General features: G+C 36.1%; 1 long non-coding RNA gene across 1 annotated transcript; it reads left to right on the forward strand.

The window, feature by feature from the left end:
* Positions 1-9021: 9021 nt before the first annotated feature.
* LOC122241558 lies at positions 9022-16527 on the forward strand. Its single transcript, XR_006221798.1, has 2 exons — positions 9022-9115; positions 16228-16527. It is a non-coding gene; the product is annotated as an uncharacterized LOC122241558 (long non-coding RNA).
* Positions 16528-17357: the final 830 nt, after the last annotated feature.

Here is a 17357-nt window from a genome sequence, read left to right on the forward strand (position 1 = left end):
GATCCAGTTCCCCTTTGTTTCTTCTCATGTTCACCCTTATTGGCTTGATGGTTCTAGGTACTGGGTTGTTCATTCCTGATTGGCCAGATTCCATTGTGTAAATCAGACTGGTCATACTGTCCCTCCTATAACAGAAGTTTTATAATTTACCTATTTTGGTTTGGTATTTTTTTTAAATTTTTTTTTTAATGTTTATTTATTTCTGAGACAGAGAGAGACAGAGCATGAGTGGGGAGGGGCAGAGTGAGAGCGGGAGACACAGAATCCGAAGCAGACTCCAGGCTCTGAGCTGTCAGCACAGAGCCTGACGTGGGGCTCAAACTCATGAACCGTGAGATCATGACCTGAGCCAAAGTTGGTCGCTCAACCAACTGAGTTACCCAGGTGCCCCTGGTTTGGTATTTTCATTGTCAAATTCCTGAGGAGAACCTGAGGGAATAGGTGGTGTCTGTTACGTTCTAAAGAGGAACCTAAAGCCTGAGGAAGTTTGCTCCTGGTCAGATGCTCCCAGCATTGTTTTTAAAATATGTGTTTTTCACCAGTCAGAGTGGTCAAAATGAACAAATCAGGAGACTATAAATGCTGGAGAGGAGGTGGAGAAACGGGAACCCTCTTTCACTGGTGGTAGGAATGCAAACTGGTGCAGCCGCTCTGGAAATCAGTGTGGAGGTTCCTCAAAAAATTAAAAATAGAACTACCCTATGACCCAGCAAGAGCACTGCTAGGAATTTACCCAAGGGATACAGGAGTACTGATGCATAGGGGCACTTGTACCCCAATGTTTATAGCAGCACTCTCAACAGTAGCCAAATTATGGAAAGAGCCTAAATGTCCATCAACTGATGAATGGATAAAGAAATTGTGGCTTATGTACACAATGGAGTACTACGTGGCAATGAGAAACAATGAAATATGGCCCTTTGTAGCAACGTGGATGGAACTGGAGAGTGTGATGCTAAGTGAAATAAGCCATACAGAGAAAGACAGATACCATATGTTTTCACTCTTATGTGGATCCTGAGAAACTTAACAGAAACCCATGGGGTGGGGGGGGAGGAGGAAAAAAAAAAAGAGGTTAGAGTGGGAGAGAGCCAAAACATAAGAGATTGTTAAAAACTGAGAACAAACTGAGGGTTGATGGGGAGTGGGAGGGAGGGGAGGGTGGGTGATGGGTATTGAGGAGGGCACCTTTTGGGATGAGCACTGGGTGTTGTATGGAAACCAATTTGACAATAAATTTCATATATTGAAAAATAAATAAAAATAAATGAATAAATAAATAAATAAATAAATAAATAAAATATGTGTTTTTCCCCACCCTGGGACCTCAGGTCCTAACCTTTCCTCTCTGCTTATTTTGTCCTATCTTTCTTTATCATATATATATATATATATGATTACTCCAACAGATTGATATTTTCTTTTCAATAAATATAAATCTGAAATTTTCATATTTAGAGATGCTTGAAATACCTTGATATTAATATCAAAAATTTAGTTACCAAAATAAAAAAGGTATTTTTGATGCAGTTAAATGTCCTTCTAACAGGCAGCCTATTGACAAATACTTGAGGCAGGTAGAGTATAACAGTTCTCCAGGAACTCCCTACTGTCTCAGTGTTAATACTTTGCTAGAAGGGAAAAAGTACCTTAGCTTGACAACAGCTAGGTCTCCAATATCCTGTGAGTCTTCTTTAGCATATGAAAGTCCCTTTGGAAACTTCCCCTAGACTTTACCTTCCCCAACTCCCAAGTATATAATCAGTCTTTCCTCACAATCCCAGGGCAGCTCATCCTCCCCAGGGGTCCTGTCCCCATGCTTTAATAAAATCACCTTTTTCCACTTAAGAAGTCTCAAGAATTCTTTCTTGACTGTCAACTCCAGACCCCATCACCATTCCAAAACCCTATCATTTTGATATGGCGTATATATGTATAATTATATATATGTATATATATATAGTTTCATAATTTTCCTATTTAAATGTTCTATAATCGTGGTGTTAGTTTTGTTTTCATAGTAATTAAGTCTAATTGTTCCCACTTACTTTCTAAATACCTGTTTAGATATTGGGGTATCTAATGGGGGCACCCAGGTGGTTCAGTTGTTAAGCTTCCAACTTCAGCTCAGGTCATGATCTCATGATTCATGAGTTCAAGCCCCATGTCAGGCTCTGTGCCGCTCCAGCAGCTAAAGCCTACTTCAGATTCTGTGTCTCCCTCTTTCTCTGCCCCTCCCCACTCATGCTTTCTCTCTCTCTCTCTGAAAGATAAATAAAAACATATAAAAATATTTTTAAAAATAAAATGCTGTTTTCCCTCGCCATAGAAAAACTTATCTTAGGAAAACATTGTGTAGCTAAATTACTTATTCAGGCTAAATGGGAAATGAGTATGTTCAGTGTGTTCCTGTTATCTGCTAAGTGTTGTTACAGAGTAAATGATTTAATGATATTTCTTAAAAAAATAAATAAATAAAAGGTGACTTTTGCTCCAATGCCAGGCTGAATTTCCCACTGTGCAAATTCCTTCATGAATGTGTACATACCCTTGGCTTAAAACTTCAAGGAGACACTGCTTTGGGAAATATCCCTGGTGTTCTCCATTATTTATGGCAGGTAAAACCCTTCTTTTTCCTATTATTTGCCTTTCCTGTGCCTTTTGGCTTGGTATCCACCAAGAGGTGAACCCAGTTTCAGGTAACAATTATATTTAACCCTCCGAAGCATGTTGTGATATTGCTGAGTTCCCCTCTACTAAATTTCATGACATCAGTCTTTATTCATTACCTCTCTTGGATGATTTTCCATCTCTTTTGCTAACCTCTTGTGCCGACCTATTAAATCTTTGTTTTCTTAAGATGTCACTTCTCAGCTGTGAGAAATAAGCCCACTGACCCAATCAAAGAAGGGACACTGAGACTAAGAGCACAGTGAAGCGAGGCTTTAATTAACGTTTTTGCAAGAGTGGGTGTCTGATGTACAGGCACACTTGGGGAAGTTACAGCAGGCACTTTATCTCCTATCTCCTGATTCCTCATTGACTGAGTACTACAGAGGTTACACCCTTACCCAGAAGTCACCTATGCCCGTGTAAAGCAAAAATTAGTCTGATTGGAACAAATGTACATTCCTTGACGTGAGGCAGAGACTTCAGTTCTTTGGTGCATGGTCATTACAAAGCCCATGAAAAATAAGCCCGCAAAATAGAGAGGGGAAGAAGAACCAGGAAGTGAAGTGTGTAAGGTTTTGGGACTTCACTGTGGGGGGGGAGAGGTTTCCTACATATTTCCAACAGGTTGTAAACCTATTGTTAACTAGACAGCATCGCTTTTATTTGGTATTTTTGAAAATTAATCATCTTCTCACATCAGCTTTCTTCTCTTTTTTATATTATAACTTCTCCCTGGGCAACAAGATTTTCTTCCTGACTTTCATTAAGACCAATATCAATAGAAGGATGCCTTGCTGGCTCAGTCAGTTAAGTGTCTGACTCTCTGTTTCAGTTCAGGTCATGATCTCTCAGGCTTGTGAGTTTGAGTCCCATATCAGACCGTGTACTGACAATGCAGAGCCTGCTTGGGATTCTCTGTCTCCCTCTCTCTCTGCCCCTTCCCTGCTCGGTCTCTCAAAATAAATAAACTTTTTTTTTTTAAGACCAATATCGAGGGGTGCCTGGGTGGCTCAGTCAGTTAAGCGTCCGACTTCAGCTCAGGTTATGATCTTACAGTCCGTGAGTCTGAGCCCCGCATCAGGCTCTGTGTTGACAGCTCAGAGCCTGGAGCCTGCATTGGATTCTCCCTATCTCTCTGCCCCTCCCCTGCTCATGCTCTGTCTCTCTCTGTCTCAAAAATAAGTAAAAACATTAAAAAACTTCTTTTAATAAAAATTTTTAAAAAGACCAATATCGATATGATTTTCAAACCTTTATCTTTAGCCTAAATCAAACTTTTAAGTCTCAGAACTGTTTCCTTTAAGCCACTAAAAATCCCCACCCAAATGCCTTGCAAACAAAATCAAGTTCAATATGATCACAACATTCCCCCCAAACCTGCCCCTATTCCACATGTCCTCTGCACTCTCCATTCAGTCTCATTCCCTCATCTCCCCTCCTCCACCTCTGTCAAGAGCAGTTAGTCACCAGGTCCAATGTACTCTATTTTCAAACTGTCTCCTAAGCTTCCCCCATTTCCCCATCATTTCTTGTCCCACCATCTTGTCTATATTGTTGAAATCCGTTCCCATCCATCCTACCTCCAGATCTGTCTAATGAAAATATAAATTGTTCCTGTTACTCTCCTTTTAAAAATCTCTAATGATTTGGGGCACCTGGGTAGCTCAGTTGGTTAAACATCTGACTTATCTGACTTAGTTTCAGCTTAGGTCATGATGTCAAGATTTGTCGGTTCGAGCCCAATACCAGCTTTATGTCCAACCCCAAAACAAGCCCCACGTTGCAGTTCTGCCTGCTTGCTTGAAATTCTCTCTCCCTCTCTCTTTGCCCCTCCCCTGTTCATGCTCTCTCTCTCTCTCTGTCTCTCAAAATAAATAAACTTTTAAAACAATCTCTAATGATTGTCAATAGCCTGTGAGATATAATTCAAAAATCTTCGCTTACAAAATTCATTGCCACTTAGTCACAGTTTAGCTTTTCAGGCCCATCCCCCTACTTCCCTAACATTCCTTAAATTCACTCACACTAAACGATTTCCTCTTTTCCAAAAATGCCTTGCATTCCACACCCTTTACCTTTGTTTGCTTTTTTCCTCTGCCCCAAACCTTCTGTACCACATATTTCTCCCTGGAAAGATCTTTTTTTTTTTTTTTTAATTAAAGATAAACATTGTCTCTTCCCTGGAGTCTTCACATAAGCTTTCCCTAGTATACTTAGTTGTTCACGCATCTGTCTTCCCTCAGCACATGAGATACACCAGTAGTAGAGTATTAAAACATAATGTATTACATTGTGTGGCAATCACTGGATGTATTTTTACTTCCTAGGGAAAGGAATCTTGTCTTAGTCATCTTTTATTCAGCATTTTATTTTATTCAGCATTTACACATGCTAAATTAGGAATTTAATCTAGGTTGTTAAATAAATGAATGAATAAATTAATGAAAGTTTGAACTATTTCTCCTCTCTCCTTCTCACTTTTTCCCTCAACATTGAATTGGTCACAAGGTCCTATTTATTTTACTTTCAAATTGTCTCCTCAACCCATTCTTCCTTCTTTCCTCCATTTCATTGCTCTAGTGAACACTTAGATGCATAGGGACATAAAATTGTTTAAGCAAATGATATAAAAAGGGGCTTGCAGGTTTTTTTTTTTTTTTTAGTACTGATGGGGTTTGGGGGTGATAGTGGGGTTTGGAGCTGACAGTTAAGAAAGAATTCTTGAAGACATCTTTGGTTTAAAAAGGTGATTTTATTAAACCACTGGGGTTGTGAAGAGTGACTGGTTATATAGTATGGAGTTGGGGGAAGTAAAGTCAAGAAGAAGTTTCTTAAAGGGATTTTCCATATGCTAAAGACTCACAGATTACTGGAGGCCTAGCTATTGACAAGCCAATGTTGTTTTTCCCTCTAGCAAAGCATTAACATTTAGATAGTAGGGAGTTCCTGGACTTTAGGCTATTGATAAGATTGCCCGTTTTTTTTTTGTTTTTTTTTTTTGTAATTGTACTAAGATATTTGTAAACTGTTATAGACTCTATCACTTTAATAATCTGTTTTCTGTCCTTTCTTTTGTTCTTGGGCAGCCAAGAATGCCTGAGGAATATCACACATATCCTACCTGGGGGTGGGGAGTGTGCTTGCCTGTACTTTGCCCTCAGCTTACCTTATGCTCCCTCATCAGTACTATATGGGAGTTAAGGAAGAGAAGAAAAGGGTTAAAGCCTTAACACTGACACTTGGGTTGGATTCCTATATGACAGTCAAGACTAAATGAATAATAAAATGATCATTAGAATCTCAAGATAATCTTTTCATGGCACATAGAAAGTTCTGGATTATCTAATAACTGGATGTGCAATTATAATTCAAGTTGAGTTATTCTAATAACATTTAAATTTCATCATTTTCCTAAGTTGACTTCACTACCATCTCTTTAGGAACCATCAAATGACATCTTTTGATCATACTTCAAGCCAAATCAGTGCTACTTTAACCAACCTCTTAATGTTTGATAGCTCATCATAACTCTTTTGTGTTTGTAAGTTTGTGTTTTTAGCACCATTAAGTACATTCAATGTAATGATACAAATAATACAATTAAAACTTAAGTAGTGACAAATCCCAGAGAACTCCACACACTTAATGTCCAAATTACAGAATTATAAATGATGTACAGAAGCATCTAATTTCCTGGCTTCAAACAATGGAATGAAATTTTTGTCCCAAGTAGGAGACATACCCTCATGTTTACACAAGTAAAACACAAACTATAATCCAGCTGGCCTATCTGCTACATACTCAAATTAGTGGATTCATTAAATAAATGCCTGCTGTCATTGGTGTTAAATACAACACCAGAAAGAAAAAAAAAAACAGCATGTATTTGAAGCAAACTCAAAATAGACTTTTAACCAAAATACCACACTTATTTCCAAAGTTTCTGAAAGGAAAAAATTGTTTACTTTCATTAATTATCAAATTAAAGAGAAATTATTTAACTTATTCAAATGGTCAGCAAACAAAAAATAAAATCTTAATCATGCAAAACAATATCAGTTTGTTCAACCAAAAAGTTCACTTAATATTTTTAAACTTATATATAAAGTATTTATCTGTTTACATAGTAGTACATCTTATATTCTAATCTGCAGTTTTGCACTGTTGTAATTAGAAAATAAGAATGGTCTTTCCCATATAATATTCTCCTATTTTTGTGTGGAATTCTAGGTTAACATTCTACCTAAAATTTCTGCTTCCAGCCATGACTAAGTAACTGGTACTAGACTAAATAACCCTATTTAAACAATTGTAAAACTGAACAAAATCGATGAAGCATCAGATGATACATTTTTGGTGACATGTAGCATAGAACAGTAATCTATGAGACAAAGGAAACTTCTGAGATGAGTCCCACAATGCCTGGACTTTGGTCTGGAGGCACTTTCCAAACCACTGTAAAATGATGTGGAGCCCAGGCAGAGCACAGCAGTCTCCTTTTTGTTAAAATTGACAAAACTCTTTGTAAAATTTATATAAAAGTGAAATGGATGCAGAATAGCCAAATGATCTTGAAAAATAAGAACAAAGTTGAAAGATTCACGTTATCTGATTTCAAAGCTTACTACAAAAGTTACAGTAATCAAGACACTGTGGTGTTGGCTTAGGGTAGACAAATAGACCAATGGAATAAAATAGAGAGTCTAGAAATAGACATGTGGTTATATGGTCAATTGATTTTTACAGACATCAAAGTAATTCAATGGAGAAAGAAAAGTTCTTTCAACAAAAGGTATTAGAACAACCGGATATTCATATGGAAAAAACTAACTTCAAATGCATCTCTCACAGTACTCAAATATTACTTCAAGAAGGATGATAGATCTAAACACAAAAGCTATTATTTGGTTTTGGGAATTCTTTATATATCCTGATAAAAGTCCTTTTTTAAATGTAAATATTGCACATATTTTCTCAAATTTATGAATGCCTATTCACTTTACTTTCACATCACTTTCCTAATGGTATTTTTGATAAGCAGACATTTTCCATTTTTATGAAGTCTAACTTATTATCCTATCCTTTTATGACTTGTGCTTTCTATGTCTTGTCCAAGAAATGTTTGCTCCAACACTGCAAATATATTCTCTAGGTTTTCTTCACTATATAGAGGTTCAAATATAAAAGGTTGTATATAATGACTACTGAAGAGTCTTCTTCAGTGGATATTTTTAAAAATAAAGGATTTATCAAAAGTTGCTGAAAACATTAACTCTCACTTCTAGACCAGACCATTTTTTGGAGGAGCACCGAGGATAGTTACAAATGTCAATTTTTTCTTTCTTTAAATACGATGTCTTAAAGTTTTACCCAAAAGGCAAAATAAACTACATACCTTTATCAATTGTCTTGTATATCATAAGAACCCCATCTGGGTGGCTCAGTCAATTGAGGGTCTTGATTTCAGCTCAGGTCATGATCCCAGGGTCATGGGGGATCGAGCCTTGTGTTAGGTTGTGCACCGAGCATGGAACCTTCTTGAGACTCTCTCTCTCTTTCTCTCTCTTTCTCTCTTTCTCTCAATCTACTCCTCTGCCCCATTCATGATCTTTATCTCTCTATATAAAAACAACAACAACAACAATATAGAACATTAAAATAAAACTAAAAATCAGGGGCCCCTGGATGACTCAGTAGGTAGAACATGGATTCCTGATCTTGGAGTATGAGTTCAAGCCTCACATTGGGCACAGAGTTTACTTTAAGGGAAACAAACAAACAAACAAGCACACCTAGGGGCACCTGGCTGGCTCAGTCAGAAAAACATGTGACCCTTGATCAGAGTCGTGAGTTCGAACCTGACATTGGATGTACAGATTCCTTAAATAAAAAATATTAATAATAAAATAAAATGCTGTTCATCTAAAAGAATCAAATATATATATTTTTATCCACATGACACTCTATTGGCACCAAAGAAAATTTATGTAAAGACTCAATAGAGCTGCTCCACCTTGGGTTAAGATAGAACTGTTCCACTAATGTATATTATATTTTCAGTCCAACATCATGCTGAAATTATGATAGATCCTTGTCATCTCTTTCTGAAGTGCCCTTTTCTAATTATTGAAATTGCACAAAAAATTTCCCAAATCTTTTCAGCCATACAAACTATACCTTGTATGAATTTCAAGGAAAGCATGGTATGCTATAGGTTGGCCTGACACAAGAAGAAACAGAACCTGAGTATGTAGCAAGGTATTACCTCACAAAGCAATAGGTAGAACATTGACTGTTGGCCTGGCCACTTCCCTACCTGATGTAGCCTCTCCCTCACAGTTTCTTATCTACACTCTTACACTTTGGGTATTACATTGATCATTAAACTAAGGACACATCTCCATGAAAACTGGAAATTTAAAGGAACCATATCCTTTTGGTGGTATGAAACCTTTGCATTCTTGATTGCTAGTTCAGCAGAAAATCAAAGAGTAGACAAATTAGATTCATCATGTGTGTCAATCCATGAACTTGGACTAGCCTTTGAAATCTGACATAGTAAATGCCCAGACTTGTGCTAGGTTTGGGGATACAAAGATGAATGATACACAACTTTAGCCCTTAAATAGCTTAAGCTATTGAAATAGCTCTCAAATATAATGAATGAAGCCAGTTTTACTGGGACATGACCCACAGCCAATATTCCTGACTCTTGATTTACAAACAAATTTGGGGAGCATTATATTTTAATTTTCTTTTATAAGAGAGCTATAAATGAATTCTTTTAAACTAGAAACCATCTGTACCTTAAAGTTTCTAAGTCTATTGCTGCATACTGTTGAATTATATGAGCAGCCCAAAGTTGCTGCTAAATGTTACTAATAAAATGTAATTACTAATTACTAGTAATTAGCAGTTACTAATAAAATGACGTCATAGTTTGTATTTTTTAACCTTAAATTGATAAAAGCAACAATTTAGAAATCATAACTAAGAGGGGCGTCTGGCTGCCTCAGCTGGTAGAGCATATGACTCTTAATCTCAAGGTTGTGAATTTGAGCCCATATTGGATATAGAGATTACTTAAAATCTTAATAAAAGAGATAGAGAGAGAGAGATGGGTGCCTGGGTGGCTCAGTCAGTTAAGCATCTAACTATTGATTTTGGGTCAGGTCACAATCTCACCCTTTGTAGGATCGAACCCTGCATCAGGCTCTGTGCTAACAACACAGCCCCTGTTTGGGATTCTCTCTCTCTTCTCTCTCTCTGCACCTCCCTCTGCTAGCTCTCTCACTCTCTCTCAAAATAAATAAACTTTAAAACATATAAATAAAATTTTCCCCCCTACCCAAAATAAAAATTTTTTAAAGAAGTCATAACTGAGAGATAATGAACTTGTAAAACTATCCTTCCTGAAGTTACTGAGTGTAATAACTAACATTGCTTGGGAAGCAAAGAATTCTAAAAAGAACATAATATGTAATAATAACATGATAGAGTTTATGATACAAATATCAGTAATCTTTAATTCTCACTTCAGAAGCAATCTTTTGCTTTCATTCATAAAAAAAATATTTTGAGAGTCTTACATGTGCCAGGCACTATTCTAGGTGTTAGGGGTATAATGGTGAGAAAAAGTAGCAAAATAAATTGTTGTGCCATCATGGCACAAACACCATCATTGGGAAAACGTATCAATAAAATATTATATATGCTTTATGTATATATATGTGGGGCGGGGGTACATACATATGTGCACACACACATACACACACACTAAAGGACTTTGGCTTAATCACAAAGTCAGAGGAAATCTCCTGAGAAAATAATCATTTGGGTTAAGATCTGAAAAATGAGTAGGAGCTAATTAGGTGAAGATGTTTGCATTCATTTGGAACATCAGGAAGAATATATACAATACCTGTGTTGGAAGCAACCTTGGGAAATACAGCAGCCTCAACAAAGACTTAGGTGGCTGAAGCAGGAAGTGAGAGAGAAAGCACAGTAGGTGACGAGAATGGAAAATTGGGTTAGGAAAAGAATACGTAAGACCTTGTAGACCTTTTTAAGGATTAACATCTAACAAAATGGAATGTTTCAATTTAGTATTTAGTTTACAGGATATCTTAATGAGATTTTGAGTAAGGTAGAAGAGAAATTAACATCCATAAGAAATATTTGCTGCCTTCTTTTTTTGAGGAGATAGTGAGTACTTCTTTATATACAAGATATAGTTGCATTATGCTGCAAAATATAGTTCCTATTGCCTAAATATGTATAGTTCAAATTTGGATGATGTAGACCATGCTAGATAGTGTGTGTTGATACTCAACAGAATAATATATAAGCTCAAGGGCCATATGAATATAATATGTATTATATTTTTTTATTCTTTTTTTGGCAAGAAAGAGAGAGTGCAAGTGGGGGAGAGTGCAGAGGGAGAGGGAAGGAGGGAATTCTAAACAGGCTCCATGACCATGATGGGGCTTGATCTCATATCCATGAGATCATGAGCTGAGCCAAAATCAAATCAAACTCTTAACCAAACGAGCCACCTAGGCATCTCTAATACGTATTATATTTATAAACATACAGTAGTAGTACCATGAATATTGATCAAAGACATTCAACATCATCCTTTTCCTTCTAAACAAATATCCCCCAGTACCACAAGGAGTAAAAGCCTAGCAACTACATTTCCCAGACTTCTTTGCAAGCAATTTTCTGGTTTAAGTTCTGTCAAAGAGAAGCATTCATAAAATGTGGAAGGCTGAAGAGAAAGAGAAGCATTGTTCTCCTCCAGATGCAACACATGAAATATGTGTCTCAAACCATGAGCAAGACTTTGAGTACAAATAGCTTGTTTTGGAGTTGATCCAGAAGCAGGAATATGAAAGTAAAACAAAGAAGGGAATAACGCCAATAAAAGGGCATTGACCTGTGGATTACACTGTAGTCAACTGGGGCTCAGTCTTTCAGACCCTCTAAGAGACTATATAGAACATATTTCAGAATTTCATATTGCCACTTAAGGAAAGGAGGCCACTTCTCACTCAAGGCATTCACTCCCTGGCAACTTTGGCCTTCCCCACAGCAGTATATGCCCCTACACCCAGATAAAGTCCTCAGAGAGATACCACTTCTAAATGTACACAAACTAACCCTGCAAAGTCAAAGGATGTTCAGGATGAGTCAAGGTCTACAATGAGGGCAGAGCTCTTATGACTTGCTTTAGGGCTGTAGGAAGTTGAGATCATCAGCACCAACTTCCCCGTGATTCCTGCATTTCTGAATTTCTTAAATGTCAGAAACACTGTCTTCTCATCTTCCTTCTCTCAAACTTCCAACAGTGTTGTATCTAATTTCCTGCATCATATACCTTCTACCTAATATGGTTTCTGTTTTCCTGACCACACTAGCTAATATGGACAATATAGAAATAAAGATGTGGGGGAGAGGGGGGAGAAAAGAAAAGAAACAAATGTGTGGAAGTATTCAAGAAATATTTAATATCTTAAAAAACTAGCCTTTGTCAATAATCGGATAGCAGTGATGCAAGAGGGAAAATCTATGACAGTTAAAGTAGGATATATATAAGCAGCAGACTTGTTCAAGTTGGAGTGAGGGACAAGGAGAGGGAGATCATTCTTTTTCAGATAGGTAGAATTTAATGAGACTTCAAGATGCCTGGATAGGAATTATATTTAGGAGGCAATTTGATAGATATATGCATCTGCATTTCAGAAGAGATAGATACTTGCCCTGATGATACAGATTTAGAAGTTATATGAGTTCCAGCTGTGTTTGAAGCTGGATGAGGTTTACCATGGAGACTATTTAAAATAAGATACAAACATTGAAGGTGCAAGTGGGAAGAACCTGGAGAGAAAACTGAGGAGTAACCAATAAAAAGCAGAAGGAAAACTGGAAAAGAATGGTGTCAAAGAAGCCAAGGAAGAAGAAAATTTCAAGGCTGACCAAGTATCAAATTGAACAGATTTGGGAAGAATGATAAGGTCCTAAGTGTCTTTGAAATGGGCATTGATAGGGTCACTGATAATTGAAGCAAAGACATTTTCAATGGTACAACTGGGACAAAGTTTGACTGAAGCAGATTGAAATTAAGAATTTTAACTGTGAAAGTGAGCAGAGAGTAAAGGAGGCCAATAGAAAGAATATGTTTAAATGTAAATGTCTGTATTATGAATTCCATAATAAATTCTTATATTATTCATTTACCTATGTATAATCAAGTTCACAAAAATACTATGAATATAAATACAAATATTGTTTTATATTTATCCAACATTTCATCAGGTTTTTAAGACTGTGTTATTCATTCTGAAAAAGGATAATATTCTCTTAATTTATTAGCTTATCTCTGCATAGTGATTTTAAACGTATAACTTTTCCTCACATTTAATAACATTAAATAAAAAAATTGAGCTCCCTCATATGCTCTAATCATTTAGCTTTTATGTTTTTTCCATGTTGAAAGTGACAAAGCTTTTAATACACTAGAGCTGCCTACTGAAAGCTCAGAAATGCCTGTTCTAGTTGAGACTCCGTCAGTATGTTACCTTTGGGTGCGTGTGGATAAGACACACTGGTAACAGGAGAATCACAAAAATGCAATGCAATAAGACTTTACGGCCTTTTATTTTTTAACACAATTCATGGTTTGTGGCATATACTACCTCTTAAAATGTGAATCTAGAAAATCCTATTCTGAGCATGGTGGAAGCAGCATCTTTCCCCCCATATTAGAATTTATATCTGCAGTACTGCCTAAAATAATTCCATAGGTCTATATTCAACCAACAGTGCCAGAGCCTATGCTAACCATCGGTGATATGAGCCTCAGGAAGACATGACTTGGAGTAATTCTTTTTCAAATCACAGCTTGAGATCAATTAGAGATCTGTTAAATCAATGTATTGGGTTGTACCAATGTTTCTGAAGAAATAGAACAGAATGCAAAATATCAGAGTACATTTCTTTTAGTAAATATAAATATTGTTTCATGAAATTTAATTTCAGCTTTATAGGTAATTCACATAAAAGGTATTTCTTACTATATGGTTGAAGGCAAAAAGATTTGAAAGCTATCGTTATAGACTATTTCATAGTCCAGGGTGGCGGCTGAGGGAGGAGGGGGGTGTTTGATGTAAAAAGAGGATTTCAATGTAATAATATAAGTGCTACAATAAAATGATACTTAGGGCTACATGGAAGCTGGAGAAAAGGCATTTATTAAACCTGGCCTACAAGGTAACAGGTATTTTTAAGAAGAAAATAAATGCAAGTATCTACCAACTATACTCTTTAACAACATGAGGTTATTTGTTAAATAAACTTACATAAAAATAATTTGAAATAGTACTCTTGGAAACAGTTTTATGCTTTATATATACACTACTGTTAGGGTATTAAGACCTTACAGGTTACGATAAGATGTCTTTTAATCAAATTAAGACAAAAAGTTATATAACTTTTATCCACAAATATCTAGAGTTCACTTTTCAAGTTATAGTTATAAAATAGGTCTTAAAACAAAGATGATGTTATTCACATTTGGATACAATTCAAATTGATTTTTAGCTCCATATTAAGGAAAAAGAAGCACAGATCGAGAATGCAACATGCATATGTAAAGCGTTTATATCAAACATTAGGATATCATTGCCAAGCAAATGAACACACTCCTCTTGATTCTAACTTTGATTTGTATATCATTCTACAAAGCCTCTAGAGAGTAAAGTGTTTCAGGTTTGAAAAACCACTACACAGTGACGATTTCCAAGTCTATACTAGGTTCCAGACCTGTATCTTCCAGTACTGAGCATTCCTTCTGAATTCTGAATCCTGAATTCAGAATTCCTTCTGAATTCCCACAAATATCTCAAATGCAACATTTTCAAAACAAATATTTTATTTCAAAACTAAAATTCTCTTTGGGGAACCCGGCTGGCTCAGTGGAGCATGCCACTTTTGATCTCAAGGTCATGAGTTCGAGCCCCCCATCACATGTAGAGCTTACTTAAAAATAATAAGATTCTCTTTTATGTATCCTACCTGGTTAATGACATTGCCATCTAACTAGTCACTTGACTCAGGATCCTCGTAGGTATCTTAGATTCCTTCCTCTCCATTGTATATAATTTCCAAGTAGTTAATAATAAAAACAGTGGATTTTCCAAACTAAATTCAGCCCTTCCTTTTTTATATACACCTTCAACTGATTTAATTCAATTCAATTCTTATGCAAAGTTTAGTAGCCTCCCTACCTCCCACTTTGGCCTCCTCAAATTCAACCTCTTTTCTGCTGTCAGAGTGATATTTTTGTGAAAGAATCAAATGATATTTTTCCTCTGCTTAAAATTCTTCAATAGCTCCTTATTTCTTAGAAAATAAGATCTTTAGTGTCCAAGACCTTTCTACTAGCTTACCCTCAAAGATGATAATCTTATCTGACCATTATTATTTCTCTAGCTCACCAACCTACTAAAATGTTTAATGTCAGATGTCCATTAATACTGATTGTTACCTGTTCTCCCCTTGCAACTTCCATTATCCTTCTCCCTTATATGCACATTATTTTCTAGGAATACTAAGCCACTTAGTAGATGCCTAAAGACAGTCTGTCTCAAGATATGACTGTTTATAGCCAAGTCTTTTTTCCTGAAATTTAGTTTTTCTTTTACCATTAGTGCTTCAAGATTCAACATAAATGTTCCCACATGGTTTCATGCCTATCTTTTTTCCCAAACTTTCTGATATTTTCTTTTCTAAAATCCTGGAATTATTAGTAGAGACAAAGTTAATTTTTGCCTCTTCTGTATTCCCATTGACTCTTATAAGTTTTATTATATTTATCATATAAATATTTTATTAATATGTTATATGAATTATATTATATGAATTATAATATATGAATTATATTATATATTAATATATTATATGAATTATATGAATGTTGCCATAATTGTTTATGTTTTATCCCCATCACTAGATAGTGAACCTTCAAGGTGTGGGCTGTATTCACCTTTTTTTTTTAATTTTTTTTAATGTTAATTTATTTTTGAGAGAGAAAGAGACAGACAAACAGACAGAGTGCTAGCAGGGGAGGGGCAGAGAGAGAGGAAGACACAGAATCCGAAGCAGGCTCCAGGCTCTGAGCTGTCAGCACAGAGCCCCATACTGGGACTCGAATCCATGAACCGTAAGATCACCGCCTGAGCCAAAGTTGGCCACCCAACTGACTGAGCCACCCAGGCGTCCCTCTATCTATCTTTTAATCCTGAGTTTATAGCACAGTCTGAAACCTAGGAAGTGGATTTAATAATAAAGGTCTGTTGAATAAATGAATCAACATAAGACAAAAGCACAAATATCATTAAGTGATTGTTATTTCGAAAACTGCCTCTCCTCAGAAAAGAGTCCATGATAATAATGTGTGATCATTAGGCTGCATCCAAATTAAACTTAAAGATGATTATCATTGTTATATATAATCAAAACCTTACACTTTTTATGTTATTTCTGTTTTTTCAGTAATGGAAGGAACAGTTTTGACTTTGTCAAGATCCTTTTATATCACTGTGCATTTTGCATCGAGGAATATCATTTTTCAGTATGGAAAAGCAAGTGAGGGGAACAGAAGAAAGACTAATTTGGCATGAATTATCTTGGCACGAATACGCTTTCTCTTCATGAGTTGGTTAACACTTCCTTCAACATTTTGCTAAGAATCCATTTATCAGACTAATTTCTGGGATTCACTTTTTCCCTACCTGAAAATCAAAATTGTTTACCTCTAGTTGCTTATCTTAAAAATCAAAGTTGCTTATCTAAGTTTTGTTACTTCACATGTTCTTCACCATTTCTTAAAAGTTTCTGACAGTCCTTTGATCACATATATGAGAAGTACTGTTCATGTATTTTTTTAATACAAATCAATCAGCTCCAAAAGATGAATTCATTGAAGAGACTATACTTTTAATTTCTTATTACCAGTTTTCAATTTCTTCTTAATTCTGTTTGCTTCAAGACCTTTCCCTTTTAATAGATAAAATAGGAGCAAGATGTCCTAACATCTGTTAACACCACACCAGCTACTCCAAACAGCAAGGCTCCCTTTACTTTATTCTCCCTCTCCTTCTTCTTGCCTCAAAATATGCTTTAACTCTATTTTTAATTATTTGTAGCATATTTCAAAAAGTGAATTTATAATGAATTTAGTCTTCCTAATTACCACTTTATAAACCCATACCTCCCTTGATGTTCATTTTCTTCCCATCTTCTATGCATAGCCTTTAAAGTCTCCCTTCAACATTTTATGCACATTGGTTTATTCCATTGCAGCTCCCTATCATTATCAGCAGATAATTTTTTTTAAGTTTATTTATTTATTTTGGGAGAGAGAGCAAGAGAGCACAAACATGCAGAGAGGGGCAGGGGAGGGGGGGGAGAGAGAGAATCCCAAGCAGGCTCCTCACTTTTAGCATGGAACCTAGGGCCAGACGCAGGGCTCAAACCCATGAACTGTGAGATCATGACCTGAGCTGAAGTTGTACGCTTAACAAACTGAGCCACCCAGGTTCCCCATCAGTAGAACATATTGTATGTACATTCTGCATTTACTTCAAACTTCCCAGCCATCTCAAGCCAAGTCTCCAACCATG

Source organism: Panthera tigris, chromosome C1 (assembly GCF_018350195.1).
Source record: "Panthera tigris isolate Pti1 chromosome C1, P.tigris_Pti1_mat1.1, whole genome shotgun sequence".
Taxonomy (NCBI): domain Eukaryota; kingdom Metazoa; phylum Chordata; class Mammalia; order Carnivora; family Felidae; genus Panthera; species Panthera tigris.